Raw genomic sequence first — 23,593 nt, 5'->3', positions numbered from 1 at the left:
CACAAATAGAATTTTCTTTTGGTGGCATTTGATCACTTTGGCGGTTTTTATTTTTTGTGCTATAAACAAAAAAAACAAAGATTGACAATTTTGAAAAAAAAATAAGTTTTACTTTCTGCTGTAATACATATGCAAAAAAAAAACATTCTTCACCAGTTTAGGCCAATATGTATTCTTCTACATATTTTTGGTAAAAAAATCTCACTAAGTGAATATTGATTAGTTTGCGCAAAAGTTCTAATGTCTACAAACTATGGGATAGATTTAGGGATTTTTAATCTATATATTTTTTTATTGTTTTTCTGGTAATGGCGTGCATCAGCTAATTTAGTGGGACTGCTACACTGTGGCAAACAAATCTTACCCTAAGTGACACTTTTTGGGGACCAGTACAGTAATCAGTGCTAAAAAAATGCACTGATCACTGTATAAATTACACTGGCAGGGAAGGGGTTAACATCAGGGACGATCAAAGGGTTAACTGTGTTCCCTGCTAGCGTTTTCTAACTGTATGGGGGGATGGACTGACAGGAAGAACACAGATCGCTGTTCCTAATTACTAGGAACAGAAGATCTCAGTGTAGTCCCCTGTCAGAATGGGGATCTGCCTTGTTTACATTGTTAGATCCCCATTCTGGCATTCTGTGGAGTGATCACGGGTGGCTGGCAGACATCGGACCCACGGATTGGCTCCCCTGCCATACAGCGGGCATGCACGCCCACAGTATCTAGTGCACGAAATGTACAGGTACATTGTTTTGCGCAATAGAGCAGCCCTACCACGGTATGTATGCGGTGGGCGGTCTTTAGGTTCTTTTCAAGGTTAACCTCTTAAACTCCATGTACTTCACTTTCCAAGTGATGTACAAAATAACTAAAACAACATAATCAGGCTGAAAATTCCCAAAAGAGTAGGAGGCTTTATTAATATCAGCTGCAGCTGGGAGCATATTCATTACTCGCTCGAAGAAAAAAGGCACATGGTCTCCTTTCTTTAAGAATCTTTCACCATAGAATTACATGTGGTGCAATATGATTGGTCGTCAAGACATACATCATGTAATTAACATAAACAACACTTTCCCCCAGTAAAATTATGACTGTCTTAAAAAGAAATACCAATATGAAGCAGAGTGTTTCTCTAGAGTTCAACTTTTAAATATACATGTGGCGCTACTCCCGTAGGAGTTGCAGGATTACTGTCCAGGTCTTCCCCACAGGCTTTGCCCCTCGGGCAGGCACACACACGGGCTCATTCAAACGTTTCTTCAATAACCAGTCTAGGGAATGTTGTTTTTGCATTTTTATTTTTGAGGAACATAGATGGAGTTGAGGGTAGTGGTGGGATACTCTAAATACCAAAACTATGTACAATTGAGGACTTGGGTATTCTACAGAGCAAGCTATTATGAACTCTGGGCTTGAAACAAACAGTAGACTCCATCTTAGTAGTAGTAGTTAGAGCCACAAGAGCAGAGTCCCTTTTTAAGAAGGAGATAAAAGTGGATTTCCACCCAAGTGGAACTTCCGCTCATTGAACTCCTCCCCCCGGAGTCACATTTGGCACCTTTTGGGGGGGGCAGGATACCTGTCTTTCACAGGTATCCTGTTCCACGTCAGGGAGCCTCAGATGCAGGTATGGACATCACCGTCCGGGCTCCCTCCTCCTTTCCCAGCCTCCAGGCCAGTAGGAGAGAGGAGCGGAGCCTTGCACATGGGCAGTAGGTTTCCTGGCGTGAAGCCGTATGGCTTTACTGCCGGTTTCCCTTACTCGCAATGGAGGTGGCATGCACCCGACAGGTAAGTGTCTGATAATTAAAAGTCAGCAGCTGCAGTATGTGCAGCTGCTGGCTTTTAATTTTTGTAGTGGTGGGCGGACCTCCGCTTTAAGTGGGCAAAGCTCCTCAGGACACCAGCTGGTGTCCCCTATAAATAGACCCACAGCTGACTGTAGTAGTGTACTGACTGAATGTAGTACTAGAGGGGTAGCAGAAGCACAAAGGTCCCCACGATCTCTTGAGCATATGTACTCACAAGGCCCAAGGACAACTGGTAGCTTCCATTCAACTTCCAAGTGAAACCTTCCCATGATACCAGCCAGATCTTCAGCAGACAGCTCCCCTCAGTCAGCGTGCCCCCCCCCCACCCCCAAGTTGGACTAATCCACTCTGGGAAAAGACCCAGAGCTCAGTGTGCTCTCTGAATATATACAATTACCCAGCATGCCATTAGAGCCTGCCTCTCTGAAATAGGCCAGGGCTGTATCAATATTCGTGCTGCCATCTGCATAGCTTCACACCTATCATTCAGAAACTTCTCCACTTCCCTGGATACAGAGAAAGCTTTAGACCAGAGTGACAGCAGCTGAGAACACTGAGCAGACCTAGTTAGCAGATTACAGCTTCACTGATTGCAGTGAGCAGTATATGCTTTTGCCTACCAAATCAATATTGCAACACTGACTACAGTGTGGCAACTAAATTTACCTATCAAAAACGCAACTAACTCTAACTTATGTAATTCTTAGCACCTATCTAGGAGAGTACTACATATATATTTTATATTGTATATTACTCTCTTGAAATAATAATTAGTGCTTGTCAATATTACTAATATAATTATTTAGCTAATTAATATCAATATTATGAAATATGGGTTAAAATGAACATTCTACAACACAAGCTTTCTCGCTGGTGTTTCCATATTCACCTGTTCCTTTTATGGGTTCAGCATCTTCTGCCATCTTGATTGGCCTGGAAGTCTTGTGAGATCCCTGAAGGTAGAGTTGACCAGTAACGCCAGCAAGAAAATTTGATGGGAATGTATTTATCATATCCAGGAAATTCTCCAAGTTAACAAAGTCACAATTTAACCTTGAAAAAAACTTTACCATCCAAGCTACTTCACTGGTGCTTCCATATTTGCCTGGTTCTTTTACGGCTTCAGCAGCTTCTGCCATCTTGATTGGCCAGCATGGAATGACATAACACCCGTGCATGCACACATATGTTTAATCATCCTGGCAAGCATGGTACACAGAGTCAGGTATGCATTTAGTAGAGGATGATCTGGATGGCAGAAGAGGAACTTTTAATGCAGAAGAGACTTTTTTGTGGCCAAAACTTTTGTTTAGTTTTGGATAAAGAAGGTAAGGGTTAAAACCCATATTTTTTCATTGTTATTTTAGATTGCTGATTTTCTCCCACCTCCTGTCCTGGAGACACAACAGGGAGTAAAAGCAAGGAGGAGGTGGTCACCAGTACAGGTGTCCCCATTGGAAGATCTAGGCCTCATGCATACAGGACGTTTTGCAAGTGTGTTTAGGCATGTCGAGCATCTAGCCGTTCGTTCATTCCATTGGCTAGAATATTAATTTATTGGAATGGAGGAAAGCTAAATGCATCTACAAAATGTGTTTACTGGCGTTTTTTGGTGCTCCGGGATTTTTTTGCGACAAAACACACCCTTCCTGAACGCACTGGTGCTGTTTTTTTTTCCATCCTCTACGCCTATAAACACCGCTAACATAACATAAGCTAACACTGCGATGTATGTGTGTGTGTGTGTGTATATATATATATATATATATATATATATATATATATATATATATATATATATATATATATATATATATATATATATATATATATATATGAGAGGACTGCAAGGTAGCCCCTTGCCTACTGACTATGGGCTCTGGCTTTTGAGGGGGGCTCTATTCTTGGGGGGAGTGTGGCGGGGGGGGGGGGCTTTGAGTGGTTTTGCATTGGATTCTGGATTGTCTTTCTGAAACACACAGACTCTGGGAATCTAGGCCCGGGATACAGATTTGAGTCTTTTTTGCCCAAACCAGCAATGACTGTGAGACTCAGAGTAGATTTTAATATAATCGTCTCAAACCAACCTGATAATGGATTATTCTGCTATAGTCTATTTATTAGGGTGTTATGTGTTTACTTGTTTAGTATATCTCTCCCAATGTGTGCCTCCTAGGTGTGCATGCCCATTGGTAATTGAGTCACCTATTGTTTCTGTATGTCTGCTCATCTCTTGGAGATGTGATTAATAGCGTGACCACTTTACCTTGTTATTGAAGCATTGTGAAAGTTATATGTTTATGCTTATGATAATGTGTAGTGTACTTTGTGTATCCAGGGTTGTGGGCTCGGTGCCGGACAGTCTGGGCACCTAGGCTTGTTTAGGTGACTAGTTGTTTAAATCGCTTAATGTTTATGTTTAAATCGCTTAATGTTTATTGGTAGGGTAATGTGATCAGGCTTCCTGATCTTGTCTGCTATATATTCTGTATGAATTTTCAATAAAGTAAGTTCCAGTTTGCACCAAAGCTAGTGTCGTCTAGTCCTTAGGTGCTCAGCATTAATACCTGGTTCCCGGGTCCAAACTGGAGGAAGCTGTATCTTGACGGAGGCACGTAAGCTAGGTGCCAGACGGTTCTGTAACATTTTGGGATTTTCTTAATTTTTTGGGGAGAATCTACCCAATGGGGATATGAAAAGCAATACAAGTTGCATAGGAGTTCTACTGTTTCTCTACACCAGCCAAACCTAAAATAAAAAGATTTAGCTATACTTAAGCTCATGATGTTCTGGCTTGGCTACGTTTTTGGCAAGTATAGAGACATTATAACCATGACTGTATTATTTTGATCTATATATGCACATACACCATTAGTTCTGGATGTGCATCTGGCTGATGGGGCATAAAGGAGTGATTTACATGGCTCTGCTTACTGTCCTAAAATTAGGAATTGCCCATTTATTTTGTGGTGGGGGATTTGTAAGAGGTCTGTCCTCCTGTTGATTTCTGATATCATTTTGGAATATCCTGGACCCTTAAATACACTCCCCATTCAAGTTTTTGCAAATAAAATCCAGAAAAAGACATCCCGTAGACTGAGCCTGTAATAGTCAGTGTAATTGTTAGTGCAGTGGCATAAATAGAACCTTCAGAACCTTCAGGGCTCAGGTGCAAGAAACCTTGAAGGTTCCTTTGAGTCCAGTGGCGGAATGCTAGGGCCCGGTCGCAAGTATGACCTTTTGTGACCCTGGTAGTTCCGCCACTGGTGTCAGTAGTTTTTCTTTTCCCCTTTTTTTTTATTGTTTTGTTGGGGTAACAAACACTTTAATGTACTGTAATTCGAGTATTGTAATTATAGTAAATATTGACAGGGGTTCACTGAGGCCTGAAAGTCATTTCAAGGGTTTTCCCCCATATTTAAAGGGTTGAGAAAGGCTGCGCTATATAGATAATGCACAGTGAGTGAATGTTACCACCCAGGAACAGGAAGTGTGCTGCTGGCAGGATTACCAGGTGAAAATTTAAAGGAAAAAAAAACTTTAAAAAAACAATTGCAGCCCCTGCATCTAAAGACTGTTGAGCTACAATATATGACATTTACATTTTTGTGTTTAGGTATGCTATAAGAGCATGTGAATATTTGAACGTCCAATGCCTGGCTACAGGTTCACTTTTTCGGGATAGGGAGGCGCGCTTAAGAGCCCAGATTTCTCCAGTCCGAGAGGACACCAAAAACTGATTCCAGGCCACGATCCTATATACTCGGACTCTGAGTGCCAGAGAAATGGCCATCTAGTTGCTTTATTATATTGTACGCTCCTGGTATAATTTTTTATTTATTTTACACATATGGATTCAAGACATTTTTTTTATGACCCTTTCCAGTTTAATTATTTTTTTATTGTCTTGTAATAAAGCCTCCATGTGTTTGATGCTAATTTGTACAGGCTGTTTGTAGAAAGCGCAATTTGTAAGATATAATGCTGGTTAATAGAGCAATTCATCATTCTGTTGTCATGTGGTATTAAAGTTCCCGCAGATTTCTGCTTGAATTACGAGGATTATGAAGCAAATGATCATTAACAATAACAGTTTCATTTTCTGCTCTACAAGTGGATAAATAAAAAGGACAAGGTTCATATATATGAATGTGCTTCTGTGTAATCTTGTTAGTTAAAGGGAACATTTTGTGCTTTTTATGTTCAGGTGTCAAAACAAAATGTCAAATACAATGTTTAAGCCAGAAAAATATCAAATCTTCTATATGAATAATTCATAATTTATTATTTGCAGCCAGCAGGTGGAGCTTCAGACTCCTTTTCACATGTTTGCTGAAGCTGTAAATGAAAACATAAATGCATGGAGGGCTGCATTCACTTACTAATAAATGAAGATCATAATCTGGACCCCTTTACGTTAGACAGCCCCTGCACCTCTGGACCCCTTTACATTAGACAGCCCACTAATGAATGAAGAGCATAATCTGGACCCCTTTACATTAGACAGCCCACTAATGAATGAAGAGCATAATCTGGACCCCTTTACATTAGACAGCCCCCACACCTCTGGACCCCTTTACATTCAACAGCCCCTGCACCTCTGGACCCCTTTACATTAGACAGCCCACTAATGAATGAAGAGCATAATCTGGACCCCTTTACATTAGACAGCCCCCACACCTCTGGACCCTTTTACATTCGACAGCCCCCGCACCTCTGGACCCTTTTACATTCGACAGCCCCTGCACCTCTGGACCCCTTTACATTCGACAGCCCCCGCACCTCTGGACCCCTTTACATTAGACAGCCCCCGCACCTATGGACCCCTTTACATTAGACAGCCCCCACGCCTCTGGACCACCTTTACATTAGACAGCCCCCACGCCTCTGGACCACCTTTACATTAGACAGCCCCCACGCCTCTGGACCCCTTTACATTAGACAGCCCCCTCACCTCTGGACCCCTTTATATTAGACAGCATCCTCGCCTCTGGACCCCTTTACATTAGCCCTTGCGCCTCCTGACCCATTTACATTAGACAGCCCCTGTGCCTCTGGACCCCTTTACATTAAAAAGCCCCTCCCTGCATATTACACAGAGTTACAGAGGAGGTCTTGCACTAGAATTATTGCTCTCACTGTAACACCTCACATGTGAGGTTTGAAAGATGTTTAGATCTGTGGGCGCGACTTGCGTTTGCGTTCGCTTCTGCTCACAAACTCAGACGGATAGGGGTTTACAAATTTTTTTATTTCTTATTTTATTTATTTCAATATTTTTTTTTTTTTACACTGTCCCTTTAAAAAAATAAAAATTCTGATCACTTGTATTGCTGTCAGAAGGAATTTAAACATCCCTGCACTAGTGTAAATAGGCCCATAGCCTTGCTGTGCCGAACTGCACTAAGCTGATATGAAGGCAGATCTGGGTCATTTGGATACTTATATTATTTACATTTAAAAATAGTTTTATTTTTTTTTATTATTATTACATTATTTTAAATTAAATAAAAACACATCTCTGCTATCCATAAGAATTACAAAATTCCATCCTTTGTTTAGGTTCCTTAAAAAACTTAGACTTTCTAAAAAAGGCGGTGAAATATTTTCAGTTGGGGGGGGGGGGGGTGTTCTATTTAGATGGTATAAAGTCTGCTGGTTTTGTGTTCCTGAAATGCAATGCAGAATGCATTTAAAGCAGAAATTGTGAAATCAATTTTCGCTCAGTAAATTGCTTTGAGATCTATTTCAAGGGCATCTGAGATATGCATGTCTTTCCCGCGGTCTGCCGAGGGCTCCAGAAAGCCTTGAATTAAATGCGGGCCAGCGGTGAACCAAAGTGGTGGAAAGTCAAATATAGCACCCAGAAAGCGGTCCGCGGGATCAATAAGTGCGAGCGCCAGATGCTAATTAAAGTCCGGCGGCCTCGCTTCCCCTAACTTGGCAAATTCTGCTCCAGCTGCAGATTACATTTAGTGTTTCTCCAATTTCTAGGCACTTGTCCGGGCAGGCCGAAATGTGTTCAGGACCGAGATGTCCTCTTTTCTTCGTGGGAATTATGACAAGTGGAGACGAGGCTGAAATAAGTGGAAATGTTTTGTATTATGTTTCCTTTTTCGATTTGGGTTTTATAAAACTTCATCTAATTCATTTAATTTGTTTTCAGAGTTCATTTCATTTGTTCAAATTTATTCTATTCAAAATTTGAATATTGGAAGAGGGTTATATTTGTTCTATTTTATGCTTTTTTTTCTATTCTATTTTATTTTCTATTCTATTTATTCTTTTCTTCTATTCTGTTATATTCTTTTCTATTTTATTCTTTTCTAATCTATTGTTTTTTTTTCTATTCTTTTCTATTTGATTTGAATTTATTCTTATCAAATTTTGGGAAATGGTTATATCCTTTTTCTATCTTATTCTATTCTATTATTTTCTAATCTATTCTATTCTAATTAATATTTATTCTATTCGAATTTTGGGAAATGGTTATATTCTTTCTATTTTATTCTATTATATTTCTTTTCTCTTTTTTATTCTATTCTTTTCTATTAAAATTCTAATTTATTCCATTTAAATCTGAATTTATTCTATTTGAATTTCAGATGATAGTTACATTCTTTCTATTTTTCATTTGTTTTTTTTTTCTATTCAATGCTTTTCTTTTCTATTCTATTTCTATTTTATTTCTATTTGAATTTATTCTATTTTGAATTCAAATTTTGGAAGATAGTTCTAGTTCTATTCTATATCTTTTATTCTATTCTATGCTTTCATTTTCTATTCTATTTAATACTATTCTTTGATTTTCTTATTTTATTTTGTTCTGTTTTACTCTATTCTTTTCTATTCTTTTATTTTCTGTTCTTTTATATTCTAGTATATTTGTATATTCTATTCCTTTATTTTCTATTATTCTGTCCTTTTATTTTATTATTTTGTTCTGTTTTACTCTATTCTTTTCTATTCTATTCTTTTATTTTCTATTCTTTTATAATCTAGTATATTTGTATATTCTATTCCTTTATTTTCTATTATTCTGTTCTTTTATTTTATTATTTTGTTCTGTTTTACTTTTCTTTTTATTTGATCTATTATATCTATGTATAATATTTTTTCCATTCTAGTCTATTCTTTTATTTTCTATTCTAGTTTATTTCATTATTTTGTTTTGTTTTACTTTATTCTATTCTATCTTCTAATCTAGTATATTATTTTTTATTCTATTTCTTTATTTTCTATTCTATTTGGAAATTCGACTTAAATTCAAATCAAATTTGAAAACGTTTCGAATTTGATTCAAATTCAGAATACAGATACATCCGAATTTAAGAATGAACAATTCGTCCGAATTTAGATTCAGAGCAAAATGAACCGCACATGTTTAGAAATAAGTAAGAGCTTCCTGCACTGGGCAGATTCAATATTTCCCTTTTGGTGGGAAGTGTTCAGTTCTTTAGCGCATTGCTGGAGGAAAGCCAAAACTTGTTTTCTAGATTTAGATAATACATATAATACACTTTCGGCATGTCAGGATGATATACAGCAACAATACTGTTTTTCAAAAAATGTAGAACCTTTTATTTTATCACTTCCAGGCCGGGCCTTTTCTGGCACTTTTTGCTTGCATGTAACAATCAGTGTTTCCTGGCGCCAACATGGCAGCATACTAGTGATAGAGCTCCGCCTCTTGACCGCTCCATCAGGACCAGTCAATAGCATAAATGAAAGGCCTAGTTAGGCCCCATCCCATTCATCTTATTTTCCTCATACCTCCATGCACTAGTGAAGAGTAAGCAGTACTATGTCCCCCCCCCCCCCCCTCTGCCTTCGTGCAACATCTGGCTGGGTTCAGCCTCTCCCAGTGTGAAGTCCCAGTGCTCAGGCTGCTAACATGCGCTATAGTCTGGGAGTCCCTTCTGTGGGTCTTATTGGGGCCCCTGCAGTGTTATCTCTCTCTTAGCTCCTTGTGCCATACAGGGTTACCTGTAACTTTTTACATATGTCTCCCTCTTTTGTCTTTCATTACCTTTCCCATTCCTTGCTGTCCTCTGCAGGTGTTACGTGTGTGTGTGTAGGTATGTATGTATATGTGATATTGGGGTGTGTATACGTATATATACGTTTTTTTTTTTTTTTTTAAATGTATGTGACTGTGTGGGTATGCATACAGTGGGGAAAAATAGTATTTAGTCAGCCACCAATTGTGCAAGTTCTTCCACTTAAAAAGATGAGAGAGGCCTGTAATTGTCACCATAGGTAGACCTCAACTATGAGAGAAAAAATGTGGAAACGAATCCAGACAATCACATTGTCTGTCTGATTTTTGAAAGAATTTATTTGCAAATTATGGTGGAAAATAAGTATTTGGTCACCTACAAGCAAGCAAGATTTCTGTCTCTCGCAGACCTGTATCTTCTTCTTTAAGAGGCTCCTCTCTCCTCCACTCATTACCTGTATTAATGGCACCTGTTTGAACTTGTTATCAGTATAAAAGACACCCGTCCACAACCTCAAATAGTCACACTCCAAACTCCACTATGGTGAAGACCAAAGAGCTGTTAAAGGACACCAGAAACAAAAAATTGTAGACCTGCACCAGGCTGGGAAGACTGAATTTGCAATAGGCAAGCAGCTTGGTGTGAAGAAATCAACGGTGGGAGCAATAATTAGAAAATGGAAGACATACAAGACCACTGATAATCTCGCTCGATCTGGGGCTCCACGCAAGATCTCACCCTGTGGGGTCAAAATGATCACAAGAACAGTGAGCAAAAATCCCAGAACCACACGGGGGGGACCTAGTGAATGACCTGTAGAGAGCTGGGACCAACGTAACAAAGGCTACCATCAGTAACGCACTACGCCGCCAGGAACTCAGATCCTGCAGTGCCGGACGTGTACTTAAGCCAGTACATGTCTGGGCCCGTCTGAGGTTTGCTAGAGAGCATTTGGATGATCCAGAAGAGGATTGGGAGAATGTCATATGGTCAGATGAAACCAAAGTATAACTGTTTGGTAGAAACACAACTCGTCGCGTTTGGAGGAGCGAGAATGCTGAGTTGCAACCAAAGAACACCATACCTACTGTGAAGCATGGGGGTGGCAACATCATGCTTTGGGGCTGTTTCTCTGCAAAGGGAACAGGATGACTGATCCGTGTACATGAAAGAATGAATGGGGCCATGTATCATGAGATTGCACACCTCCTCCCATCAGCAAGGGCATGGAAGATGAGACGTGGCTGGGTCTTTCAGCATGACAATGATCCCAAACACGCCGACCGGGCAACGAAGGAGTGGCTTTGTAAGAAGCATTTCAAGGTCCTGGAGTGGCCTAGCCGGTCTCCAGATCTCATCCCCATAGAAAACCTTCGGAGGGAGTTGAAAGTCCGTGTTGCCCAGCGCCAGCCCCAAAACATCACTGCTCTAGAGGAGATCTGTCAGGAGGAATGGGCCAACATACCAGCAACAGTGTGTGACAACCTGGAGAGATCTGGGGTCTATAAAACCCCAAATCCCTCCTCTGCTCTTACAAGCATTCAAAAAAACAAGATCAGTGTTTTGGAAAGCTTTCAATTATTTTTAAAATGACACCGTTCATGTTAAAAAAAAAAAAAAAAATTAATTACGGCGTTCACATCTGGGCCAACTGGAAGCGATGTCAGGTCTAAGCTTCCAGGTTTCCATAACAGAGAGCCCATCAAAGGTGATCCCAGCTGGTCATTCGGTGGGACGGGAGAGCCTGAGCAAGCTACTGAGGGGGAAAGGGTGAAACGTCCCCTCCTCCTGCTACTTGTAAAAATAGTCCAGCGGCTAGTTAGGCGCTTTGATTGCTTTTTCCAAGAGAGCCGTGATTGACAGCAGTGGTAGCCAATTAGGATGGAGAGAGCCAAGAAAACCTCTGCTCTTGTGCACAGCGCTGGATTGAGATTGGGCTCAGGTAAGTATAAAGGGGGGGGGGCATTTACATCGGATGGACCTGTCAAAATGGGGATGTCCACCAGCAAACAGGGACAAATTGCATCCTTAACTTAGCCTTTAAAGCAGGTGTCGCAAACTGGCGGCCCTCCAGCTGTTGCAAACTAGAACTCCCATCATGTCTCTGCCTGTGGGAGTCATACTTGTAAGTGTCAGCCTTGCAATGCCTCGTGGGACTTGTAGTTTCACAACAGCTGGAGGGGCCGCCAGTTTGAGACCTCAGCTTTAAAGCATGAACTATACAGTGCCTTGAAAAAGTATTCACACCCCTTGAAATTTTCCATGTTTAGTCATGTTACAACCAAAACCGTAAATGTATTTTAGTGGGATTTTATGTGATGGGCCAACACCAGGTGGCACATAATTGTGAAGTGGAAGGAAAATTTATAAATGTTTTTTTAAAACTTTTTTTACAAATAAATATGGGAAAAGTGTGGGGGGCATTTGTATTCAGCCTCCTTTATTCTGATACCCCTAACTAAAATCTAGAGGAACCAATTGCCTTCAGAAGTCACCGAAGTAGTAAATAGTCCACCTGTGTGTAATTTAATCTCAGTATAAATACAGCTGTTGTGTCCAGCCCTCAGAGGTTTGTTAGAGAACCTTAGTGAACAAGTCGGCATCATGAAGGCCAAAGAACACATCAGACAGGTCAGGGATAAAGTTTTGGAGGAGTTAAAAACAGGGTTAGGTTATAATAAAATATCCCAATTTTGAACATCTCACGGAGCTCTGTTCAATCCATCATCCAAAAATGGAAAGAGTATGGCACAACTGCAAACCTACCAAGACATGGCCGTCCACCTAAACTGACCAGGCGGGCAAGGAGAGCATTCATCAGAGAAGAACCAAGAGGTCCATGGTAACTCTGGAGGAGCTGCAGAGATCCACAGCTCAGGTGGGAGAATCTGTCCACAGGACAACTATTAGTCGTCTCTCCACAAATCTGCCCTTTATGGAAGAGTGACAAGAAGAAAGACATTGGTGGAAGAAAGTCATAAGAAGTCCTGTTTGCAGTTTGCAAGAAGCCATGTGGAGGACACAGCAAACATGTGATAAGAAGGTGCTCTGGTCAGATGAGGCCAAAGTTGAACATTTTGGCCTAAAAGCAAAACGCTATGTGTGGTGGAAAACTAACACTGCACATCACCCTGAACACACCACACCCACCGTGAAACATGGTGGTGGCAGCATCATGTTGTAGGGATGCTTTTCTTCAGCAGGGACAGGGAAGCTGGTCAGAGTTGATGGGAAGATGGATGGAACCAAGTACAGGACAATCTTAGAAGAAAACCTGTTAAGCACCGTACACACAAGAGGACTTATGTCCGACAGACTTCCGAAGGAGTTCTGCCGGAGTTCCGACAGAGTTCTGACGGACTTTTCGGCTGAGCGGACTTGGCCACACACAATCACACTAAACTCCGATGGATTCGAACGTGATGACGTACGACTGGATTCGAATAAGGAAGTTCATAGCCAGTAGCCAATAGCTGCCCTAGCGTCGGTTTTAGTCCGTCGGAATAGCATACACACGAGCGAATTTTTCGAAGGGACCGGGTCCGGCGGAGTTCCGTCGGAAAAATTTGAAGCATGTTCCATATTCTAAAGTCCATCAGACTTTGGTGAATCAAAAGTCCGTTGCAGCCCACACACGATCGAATAGTCTGACGGAATCAGTCCGTCGGACTTTGGATGTTGAAAAGTCCGCTCGTGTGTACGGGGCTTTAGAGTCTGCAAAAGACTTGAGACCGGGGCGGAAGTTTACCTTCCAGCAGGACAACGACCCTAAACATACAGCCAGAACTACAATGGAATGATTTAGATCAAAGCATATTCATGTGTTAGAATAGCCCAGTCACAGTCCAGACCTAAATCCAATCGAGAATCTGTGGCAAGACTTGAAAATTGCCGTTCACAGACGCTCTCCATCCAATCTGACAGAGCTTGAGATATTTTGCAAAGAAGAATGGGCAGAAATGTCCCTCTCTAGATGTGCAAGGCTGGTAGAGACGTCCCCAAAAAGACTTGCAGCTGTAATTGCAGCGAAAGGCGGTTCTACAAAGTATTGACTCCGGGGGGCACCATACAAATGCCCCCCCCCCCCCACACTTTTCACATATTTATTATTAAAAAATGTTGAAAACCATTTATCATTTTCCTTCCACTTCACAATTATGAGCCACTTTGTGTTGGTCTATCACATAAAATCCCAATAAAATACATTTACGTTTTTGGTTGTAACATGACGAAACGTGGAAAATTTCAAGGGGTATGAATACTTTTTCAAGGCACTGTAACTGATGGGATGACTTTTATATCAAGCCGATCTCTGTATCTAATGGAAGCAGGGAAGACTTTACATTTCCTGAACGCCCGCATTAAAATTCATATTCCTACTAGAGCTCCTGCGGCATTTTGGTGGAACGCCGTTTTGTCCCTTTTGAAATATTCCTCCGGCTCTCTATAAAACCCTTTTGAAATTATATATCCCTTTTAAACAAACATTAATCAGAGTAAAAAAAAAACCTCATTAATTACATCCCCGGTCCCCAGCGAGTTGTATTGATTCTCTTTCTGGATGGGATTAATGCTCCACATAATTGAGATGATTTAGGGACCCGGGTTGTGCGTCTCGCTAATCATAGCCGTCCGCGCTTCCAATCCTCGCCGTGCGTTATTGACCAGCCAGCGGGTCACGCCCCCCTCTTACCTGATGATAATTATTCCTGAGAGGGTCAGCAGCTTTTCACTTACCTCTCTTTTTTTTTTCTGCTTTTCAAGAGAACCTCATTACCTGTAATTAAAGCTGAACTCCGGGAAGATCTAAAACCGTGAAAGCAATTACGTCTTCATGAAACGATTCCATTAAATGCAACCGGCGAGAGAACCCCGAAACCGGAGTTAGAATCAGACTTTTCAGAAGAGCTCTGTACATAGAGGGAGTGGCTGCACCAGGAGCCAATCGGGTGTGCTGAATGCACATTTGCTGACGGGGGAACTTGCTGGTAGGAGGTGAGAGCAGAGGGATGGGTTAATTGGTCTTCTGCTGATCCTTCTCTGTAGACATGTGCAGAACCAAAATAATAGTTTTGATTCATTAGCTACATACATTTGTGTAGCACTAACCCCCGAAGGAGCTGCTGGTTTGATTGGGCTTACCGTTGCCTTCTTCACCTCGATTTGCGTCTAGGGGTTCCCGTGGTAGATAGTCCAGAAACTTTAGAGACTGACGACAGATCCGCTTAAGGGATTTCTATTTGCAACAAACAGTCTCTTAGCCCTTGTACACACGGTCGGAGAATCCGTCGGAATGTGTCCTATCGGACCGTGTCGTCGGATAATCCGACTGTGTGTGGTATGCATCGGACTGATTCCGTCGGAATATCCGTCAGACCCAATTTTCCAACATGTTGGAAATATTTCCCGACCAACTGGTTCGATCGGACATACTCCGATCATGTGTAGAGAATTCCGATCGGACCAAGTGCCACGCATGCGCAGATCAAATTCCTACATCAAAGCTATTGGCTACTAGCCTTAACGTAGTCCCGTCGTAATGAAATTACGTCATCACGTTCTGAATGATCGGATTTTTCGACAACTTAGTCCGACCGTGTGTATGCAACAGTTTCGGACAAAATCCGACGGATTTGGTTGTCGAAATCTCCGACCGTGTGTACAAGGGGCTAAGTATAGGATCAGAGGGATAGGAGGAAAGGTTCAGGTACTCTTATGCCGCGTACACACGACCGGACTTTTTGAGGGACTAGGTCCGACGGTCTTTCCGACAGACTTTTGGCGGAGTTCCGACTGACTTTCCGAATGAACGGACTTGGCCACACACAACCACACCAAAGTCCGACGGATTCGAACGTGATGACGTACGACCGGACTAGAATAAGGAAGTTCATAGCCAGTAGCCAATAGCTGCCCTAGCGTCGGTTTTTGTCCATCAGACTATCATACACACGAACGGATTTCTCAGTCCGGCGGAGTTCCAGTGGAAAAATGTAAAACATGTTCTATTTCTAAAGTCCGCCGGATTTTTGGCAAGCAAAGGTCCGATGGAGCCCACACAAGATCGAATTGTTCGACGGACTCGTTCCGTCGGACCTTTGCTGTCAAAAAGTCCGGTCGTGCATTAGTGTCAAAATCAATAATAAAGAACTCTCTTACTTTGAATAAATCCAGAGAATAGCCATTCACATCCGGATGTTCACTCAAGTTGGATAGTCCCTCTCTCACAAGGCCTAGCAACCAACAAGGTGCTTAAATCAGGAACAAGTCTCTGCCACAGACGTTGTTGTAGAACATGTAGGAAACTAGAACTTGTAGAACACTCGTATGATATCTGGATCTTTCAGCCGGTTTGGCGATACCCACGAGATTGGATTCACTTAGGTCCCTCAGCCTCACCAGGCTCTTGCTAAGAACTCAACTCGTATGTGGCCTTCTTCTGAAGAGTCCTCCCCTGGATAGCTACGAAGTTTCTGGGCCTCTCCACAACCGGCGCTGGACCACCTCAGAATCCTTTCTTTAGTTTCCTTGCCTCGGGCTAGCCAGCACCGAGACATAACATCGGGTGGATCCACACCCCAGGCCATAGCCTTCCTGGGGGCGGGCCAGGAGGACCAGGACCATTGAGTCAGAACACCCTTCTGGACCAGAACCCCAAACCATGTGACATCCGCATCTTAAGTACCCTCTCCCAGAAAGCACAGCAAGAGTGACAATCCCACTGGGCGGGCTCAGAGAGAAAGTAACCTTAAAGCACCCAACCAGACTGTGGTTCCATGCCTGCCAGAAGAGGCCGTGCCCCCGGTGGCCAGGCTGAACACCCTATAGTCCAGTCAGACTGATGCTGAGGTCAAAATTTGGAATAATTATACCCAAACCAAACTGCAGTTCACGTGTAACATTAAATTTCAAAAACATAGCGCATGCTCTTCAGGAGCCGGAGCTACATTTGTTTAGTTAAATTTGTTAAGGTAATTTAAATTCGGTTTCAGAATTTTTGTTTAGTGTATTCGAATTTGATTAAAAGTTTCTGAATTTAGTCGAACTGAACTCGATTCGACTGTGTTCGGAACATTCTAATAGAATTCAAATCTAATTCCATTTAAATTGATTCTATTCAAAATTCAAATTTTGGAAGATGGTTATATTCTTTCTATTCTATTCTATTGTTTTTTCCCCTATTATGCTTTTTATTTTCTACTATTCTTTTCTTTTCGATTATATTCTTTTCTATTCAAAATCTCTTCTATTGTTCTATTTTATTCTATTTTCTATTCTATTAATCTATTTTCTATTCTTTTCAAATTTATTATATTCAAATTTCGGGAAATACTTATTCCTTCTATTTTATTAGTTTATTTTCTATTTTATTATTTTCTATTCTATTTCAATTCAAATTTAATACATTTCAATCTGAATTTATTCTATTTGAATTTCAGATAATGGTTAGATTCTTTCTATTTTATTCATTTTTTTTCTTTTCTATAGTTTTTTTTTTTCTAGTGTGTTCTATTCTAGAATTTTCTATTCTGTTCCAATTCTAATTTATTCTATTTGAAATTTGAATTTTAGAAGATGTTTCTATTCTTTCTATTTTATTCTATTCTTTTATATTAATTTATTTTCTATTCTGTTTTGTTCTGTTTTACACTATTCTTTTTTATTCACAATTAGAGTTTCAGACAATGGTTATATTCATTCTTTTCTAATCTCTTCTGTTGTTCTATTGTATTGTATTCTATTTTATTTTCTATTATTTTCAAATTTATTCTATTCAAATTTTGGGAAATGGTTATATTCCTTCTATTTTATTAGTTTATTTTATATTCTATTCTTTTCTACACTATTCCAATTCAGATGTATTACCTTCAAATCTGAATTAATTCTATTTGAATTTGAGAAAATGGTTAGATTATTTCTAATTCTATTGTATTGTGTTTTTTTTTTCTTTTCTATAATTTTTTTTTCCCTAGAGTATTCTTTTCTATTCTATTCCAATTCAAATTTATTCAATTTGAAATTCAAATTTTAGAAGATGGTTTTATTCTTTCTATTTTATGCTATTCTTTTCTATTCCTTTATTTTCTATTATATTTTGTTCTGTTTTACTTGCTTTACTTTACTTACTTTGTTTTCTTTTCTATTCACAATTTCAAGTTTCGGAAGATGGTTATATTGTATTGTATTTTATTGTATTCTATTATTTTATTTTCCATTCTTTTCAAATGTATTATATTCAAATTTGGGGAAATTGTTATATTCCTTCTATTTTATTTTCTATTCTATTATTTTCTGTTCTATTCCCATTCAAATTTATTAAATTCAAATCAGATTTTTTTCTATTCGAATTTCAGAAAATGGTTAGATTCTTTCTATTCTATTCTATTTGTTTCTAGTCTATTCCTTTCTATTCTTTTCCTATTCAAATTTATTCTATTTGAAATTCGAATTTCAGAAGATGGTTATATTCTTTCTATTTTATTCTAGTCTTACCTATTCCTTTATTTTCCATTCTATTTTATCCAGTTCTTTTTTTTTTTTTTTGTTCTGTTTTACTCTATTCTTTTTTTTTTTATTCTATTCTGCTCCTTTTTTTATTCTATTTTGAAATTCGAATTTGAATCAAATTAAAAAACGATTTCAATTTAAATCGAATTCAAACTTTATTCGAATTTGATTTGAATTAGAATTTAGTCCGTAATTTTGTTTAGTTATATCATTTAAATTTGTTACTATTGTAATTTGGATACATCCATATTTCTGAATAATGAAAAACGTGTCCAAATTAAATTTCGGGAACGAAACTAACCACATGTGTCACTGTCCCGTCTAGCCTGAGAGAGGTGACCTAACTGTATTGGCTTAAACTGAATGCCAGCTTCAGACTTGCACAGTTGTACATTCCCCCCTCCGGAACTGAAATGGCGTATTCTGATTTTCGCTGCACACTGTGGGCTTCTCACAACGTGCATTAGAAACTACAGCAATTCACAGCCATCCTCAGTTCCTGGCTAGGGGACATCCAGCATCATCTACCCCCTTCCTCCCCTTGCCCGATTGTTTGTAGCCCACCCCTTTCATTCATTGGATTACATTTTGTTTCATTTGACTAGGCATTCCCTAGGGTGGTCTTCATGTAAATGCAGCCTGCCTTAAAGAACCAACTCCTCCAGACTGACACTCATCCATCAAGGGCAGAGCTGGTGCACATCAGTTGAGGGAGGGGGGGGGGGCTGGCTTCCTGAACCTGGAAGAGGCAGCCAGCTCCCGATCACTGAAGAGGGCCAAGATAGTGGCGGGAGCTAGCTTCCTGAACCTGGAAGAGGCATCCACCTCCCGATAACTGAGGAGGGCCAAGATAGTGGCGGGGGGCTGGCTTCCTGAAACTGGAAGAGGCAGCCACCTCCCGATCACTGAGGAGGGCCAAGATAGTGGCGGGGGCTGGCTTCCTGAACTTGGAAGAGGCAGCCACCTCCCGATCACTGAGGAGGGCCAAGATAGTGGCGGGGGGCTGGCTTCCTGAAACTGGAAGAGGCAGCCACCTCCCGATCACTGAGGAGGGCCAAGATAGTGGCGGGGGCTGGCTTCCTGAACCTGGAAGAGGCAGCCACCTCCCGATCACTGAGGAGGGCCAAGATAGTGGCGGGGGGCTGGCTTCCTGAAACTGGAAGAGGCAGCCACCTCCCGATCACTGAGGAGGGCCAAGATAGTGGCGGGAGGCTGGCTTCCTGAACCTGGAAGAGGCATCCAGCTCCCGATCACTGAGGAGGGCCAAGATGGTGGCGGGAGGCTGGCTTCCTGAAACTGGAAGAGGCAGCCACCTCCCGATCACTGAGGAGGGCCAAGATAGTGGCGGGAGGCTGGCTTCCTGAACCTGGAAGAGGCATCCAGCTCCCGATCACTGAGGAGGGCCAAGATGGTGGCGGGGGGGCTGACTTCCTGAACCTGGAAGAGGCATCCAGCTTCCGATCACTGAGGAGGGCCAAGATAGTGGCGGGAGGCTGGCTTCCTGAACCTGGAAGAGGCAGCCAGCTCCCGATAACTGAGGAGGGCCAAGATAGTGGCGGGGCTGGCTTCCTGAACCTGGAAGAGGCATCCAGCTCCTGATCACTGAGGAGGGCCAAGATGGTGGCGGGGGGGCTGACTTCCTGAACCTGGAAGAGGCAGCCAGCTTCCGATCACTGAGGAGGGCCAAGATAGTGGCCGGGGGGCCTGGGCTGTAACACCTGAACAGTGGATTGTAGCAGGGACGTGCGGTGCGGTGAGTGGCTGGTGAGGCACCGGCTAGTATCAGAGCCAGATACACACAGGTTACATACGTCGCGATCGTTGGAGCGAGAGCAATAATTCTAGCACTAGATCTCCTCTGTAACTCTAAATGTAACCTGTAAAAAAAAATTATAGTGTCACCTATGGAGATTTTTAAGTACTGAAGTTTAGTGCCATTCCACGAGCGTGCGCAATTTTAAAGCGTGACATGTTGGGTATCTATTTACTCGGCGTAACATCATCTTTATTAAAGCAAAAAGTACATTTTTTTTCAATTTTTTTTTCAAAATTTACGGTCTTTTTTTGTTCTTCGTATAAAATATGAAAAATGCAAAATACATATTGGCCTAAATTGATGAAGAAATTTCGTTTTTTTTTTCTATTTTTTGAATATGTTTTATAGCCGAAACTAAAAAAAAAAATTTTATATATATTTATTAAAGTAAATTTTTGTAAAAAAAATTCTAAATTGTCAGTCTTTTTGTTTTTAGTGCAAAAAAAACAAAAACTGCAGAGGTGATCAAATACCACCAAAAGAAAGCTCTATCCGAGGGGGGGGGAGGAGAGACATCGATTTTACCTTGGTACAACTTCGCACGACCGCGTAATTGTCAGTTAAAGTAACACAGTGCCGTATCGTGAAAAAATTGCCTGGTCAGGAAGTCGGGGGGGGGGGGGGGGGGGGTAAATCTTCTGGAGGTCAAGAGGTTAAACCACCCATTCCTCTTTTTAACACAGCAACGTAGATAAAATAAAGAGATGGCCCCTTCTACAGGCTGGTGAAAATGTGTATTTAGAAACTCGCCTTTTTTTTTACCGGTTCTTGCATGAGCCGCGCCACCGATGAGATGTTGCCGCGGACGCCGTGTACCCATAAACCTATTTTTCTTATTGTAATGAAAAGATTTAATCCCCCCCCCTCCTCTGAGTTTTGGCTCCGCCGGCCTGGGGAAGTCTTCGGGGACGGGTTCGGCGAGGAGAAATACTCTCGGAGCGGCACTGTAAATATTTGAAGCTTTAGCGGAGGACTTGCACGGCTCCCTTGGCTGGGAAACGGCATAATGATTATGACAAAGTGATGGCCCCTCCAGGAGAGCCCGGCAGTAACTTTCAGTATGGTGCCGCAATACGGCGACACGGCTTAGATTTATCACCGCGGATTTGAAAATTAAGTCAATTTTTTCGGAAATGGCTTAAAATCAGGCTGAGTAGGTTTGAGGCGCCTTATTTCTTACTGCAATGTGGATTGGTGGAAAGAGGGGGGGGGGGGAGCTCGCGGGAGTGAGATTCAGCCGTGAATGGGTTAATGGACAAGTAGTGAAGCGCGGAACACCACGCGGTGTCAATTGTTTTAACTGCTTCATTAACCGTACGTTATCAGAGACTTTGCCCCATTAACCGGGGTGGGGGCTCTGGGAAAGGAGTTTAGAAAAACAGAAATAATGATGGGTATCGAGGGAAATCAGAAAAGAAAAAAATAAGTTTGGCTGTGTAATGATGGCAGCAACAAAGGAAGTCAGTCGGCTTTTGTTGGGTGAAATCCTTATATTTAAAGTGGATTTTCACTGCATTTAAGCACAACAAACAATTAAAACTTTATTTAATTTATTTTCCCCCTAGCATTTCTGGTTGTGGCCATCTTGAGTAAGGGCAGACGATTCGTGTAGCATTTACTTTCTGGAATCCATCTGCCCTTAGCTTAACCACTTGCTGCCCGCCATATAGCGGAATGACGACGGCAACGTGGTTTCAACATCCTGACTGGGCGTTATATGACGTCCCCAGGATATTAAGCCGGGCCAGGGGCGCGCATCGTGCCGATCGGTGGTGCGGCGTATCAGTGTCTGACACACCACAACTACGATCTCGGCATCACCGCAACTCCCACAGGCAGAGGCATGATGGGGCTTGTAGTTCTGCAACAGCTGGAGGGCCGCCAGTTTGAGAGCCCTGATCTAAACTTTGAGATATGGCATATCAAGATTGTAGACCCGCCCTGAAAAGGGAAAAAGCACGGTGGCTTGGACTGTGGTGGAGATTTTGAAATATAATATTTATAGCAAGGATCTTAAAGGAAACCATTCTGAATGTATGACTTAATATTTTCAGGTTTATGTGTCTATGTGGGCAGAGGTTTTAATACAGAAATGTCTCCTATCTTGTGGGAACCATTGAATGTCCCCAGGTGTTAAGTGAATACCAATCATCTTTGCAGACATTGAGGCTCCATCTCCCCAGGGGACATTAACATGCTAATGTCGGAACTGTTTGGGCTTAAGGATCAAAGGAGGTGGTTCATTAATTGATAGACAAAGTGGCTACGGACGTTCAGACCTGAAATATGGACATTTCTGGGAGCTTGAGAATTAGCCAATCAGAGTGTGAGCCATCCTGAACCAATCGGCATTTAGACTTCAGAATCTGCCAATCAGAGGTTGATGTGAACTCAGAGCCAATGGGTGTGTTCTATCTTCTGATTGGCCGAGAATGTATATAAAATAGGGCAAGAGTTAGCTGGTGGCCTGTTCAGTTCCAGACCATCGGGGTGACAGGATGTCGATGTAATCTCTCTCTCTATCTCTCTTAAAATAATTTACATGTCTCGGGGAACCCCTGATATAACCCATTGGGGGTCAGTGGGAACAATGCCCCTTACTTTGGTGTTCAGTGAGAAGAGGGCCCTTTTTTTTACAGTGGTGGTAAGAATGGCCCCCTTACCAAGAGTTATAAAGATCATTGGCGTCATACCACTGGCTCCTTCACATGGCATTTGCGCAGATCTATGTAGGTACCATCACACAAGAGGTAAATCAGCCACAGCTCAAGGAACCCCTAGCCACCTCTGAAGGAACCCTAGGGTTTTTCACGGAAACCCTGGTTGAGAATGGCTGATCTAGAATATCTCCATACCAACTTCCAAGGTCCATGCTGTCAAGTCCTGTTAGGGCAAGTGAGGCAAGTGAGGCCTGCAGTTCCTTGGACGTTGTTGTGGGGTCTTTTGTGAGCTCTTGGATGAGTCATCGCTGCGCTCTTGGGGTAATTTTGGGCGGCCGGCCACTCCTGGGAAGGTTCACCACTATTCCATGTCTTCGCCATTTGTGGATAATGGCTCTCACTGTGGTTCGCTGGATTCCCAAAGCTTTGGAAATGGCTTTATAACCCTTTCCAGACTGATAGATCTCAATTACTTTCTTTCTCAATTGTTCCTGAATTTCTTTGGGTCTCGGCATGATGTGTAGCTTTTAAGGATCTTCTGGTGGACCTTACTGTGTCAAGCAGCTCCTATTTAAGTGATGCCTTGATTGTGAACAGGTGTGGCAATAATCAGGCCTGGGTGTGGCTAGAGAAATTGAACTCAGGTGTGGACAACCACAGTTATAGTATGTTTTAACAAGGGGGGCAATCACTTTTTCACACAGGGCCATGATGGTTTGGATTTTTTTTCACCTTTAATAATAAACACCTTCATTTACAAATTGCATTTTGTGTTTACTTGTGTTGTCC

Source organism: Lithobates pipiens, unplaced genomic scaffold (genome assembly GCF_037356315.1).
Source record: "Lithobates pipiens isolate NorthernLeopardFrog02 unplaced genomic scaffold, aLitPip1_a1.2 Scaffold_10, whole genome shotgun sequence".
NCBI lineage: Eukaryota > Metazoa > Chordata > Amphibia > Anura > Ranidae > Lithobates > Lithobates pipiens.
Note: the sequence above shows the minus strand (reverse complement) of the source record.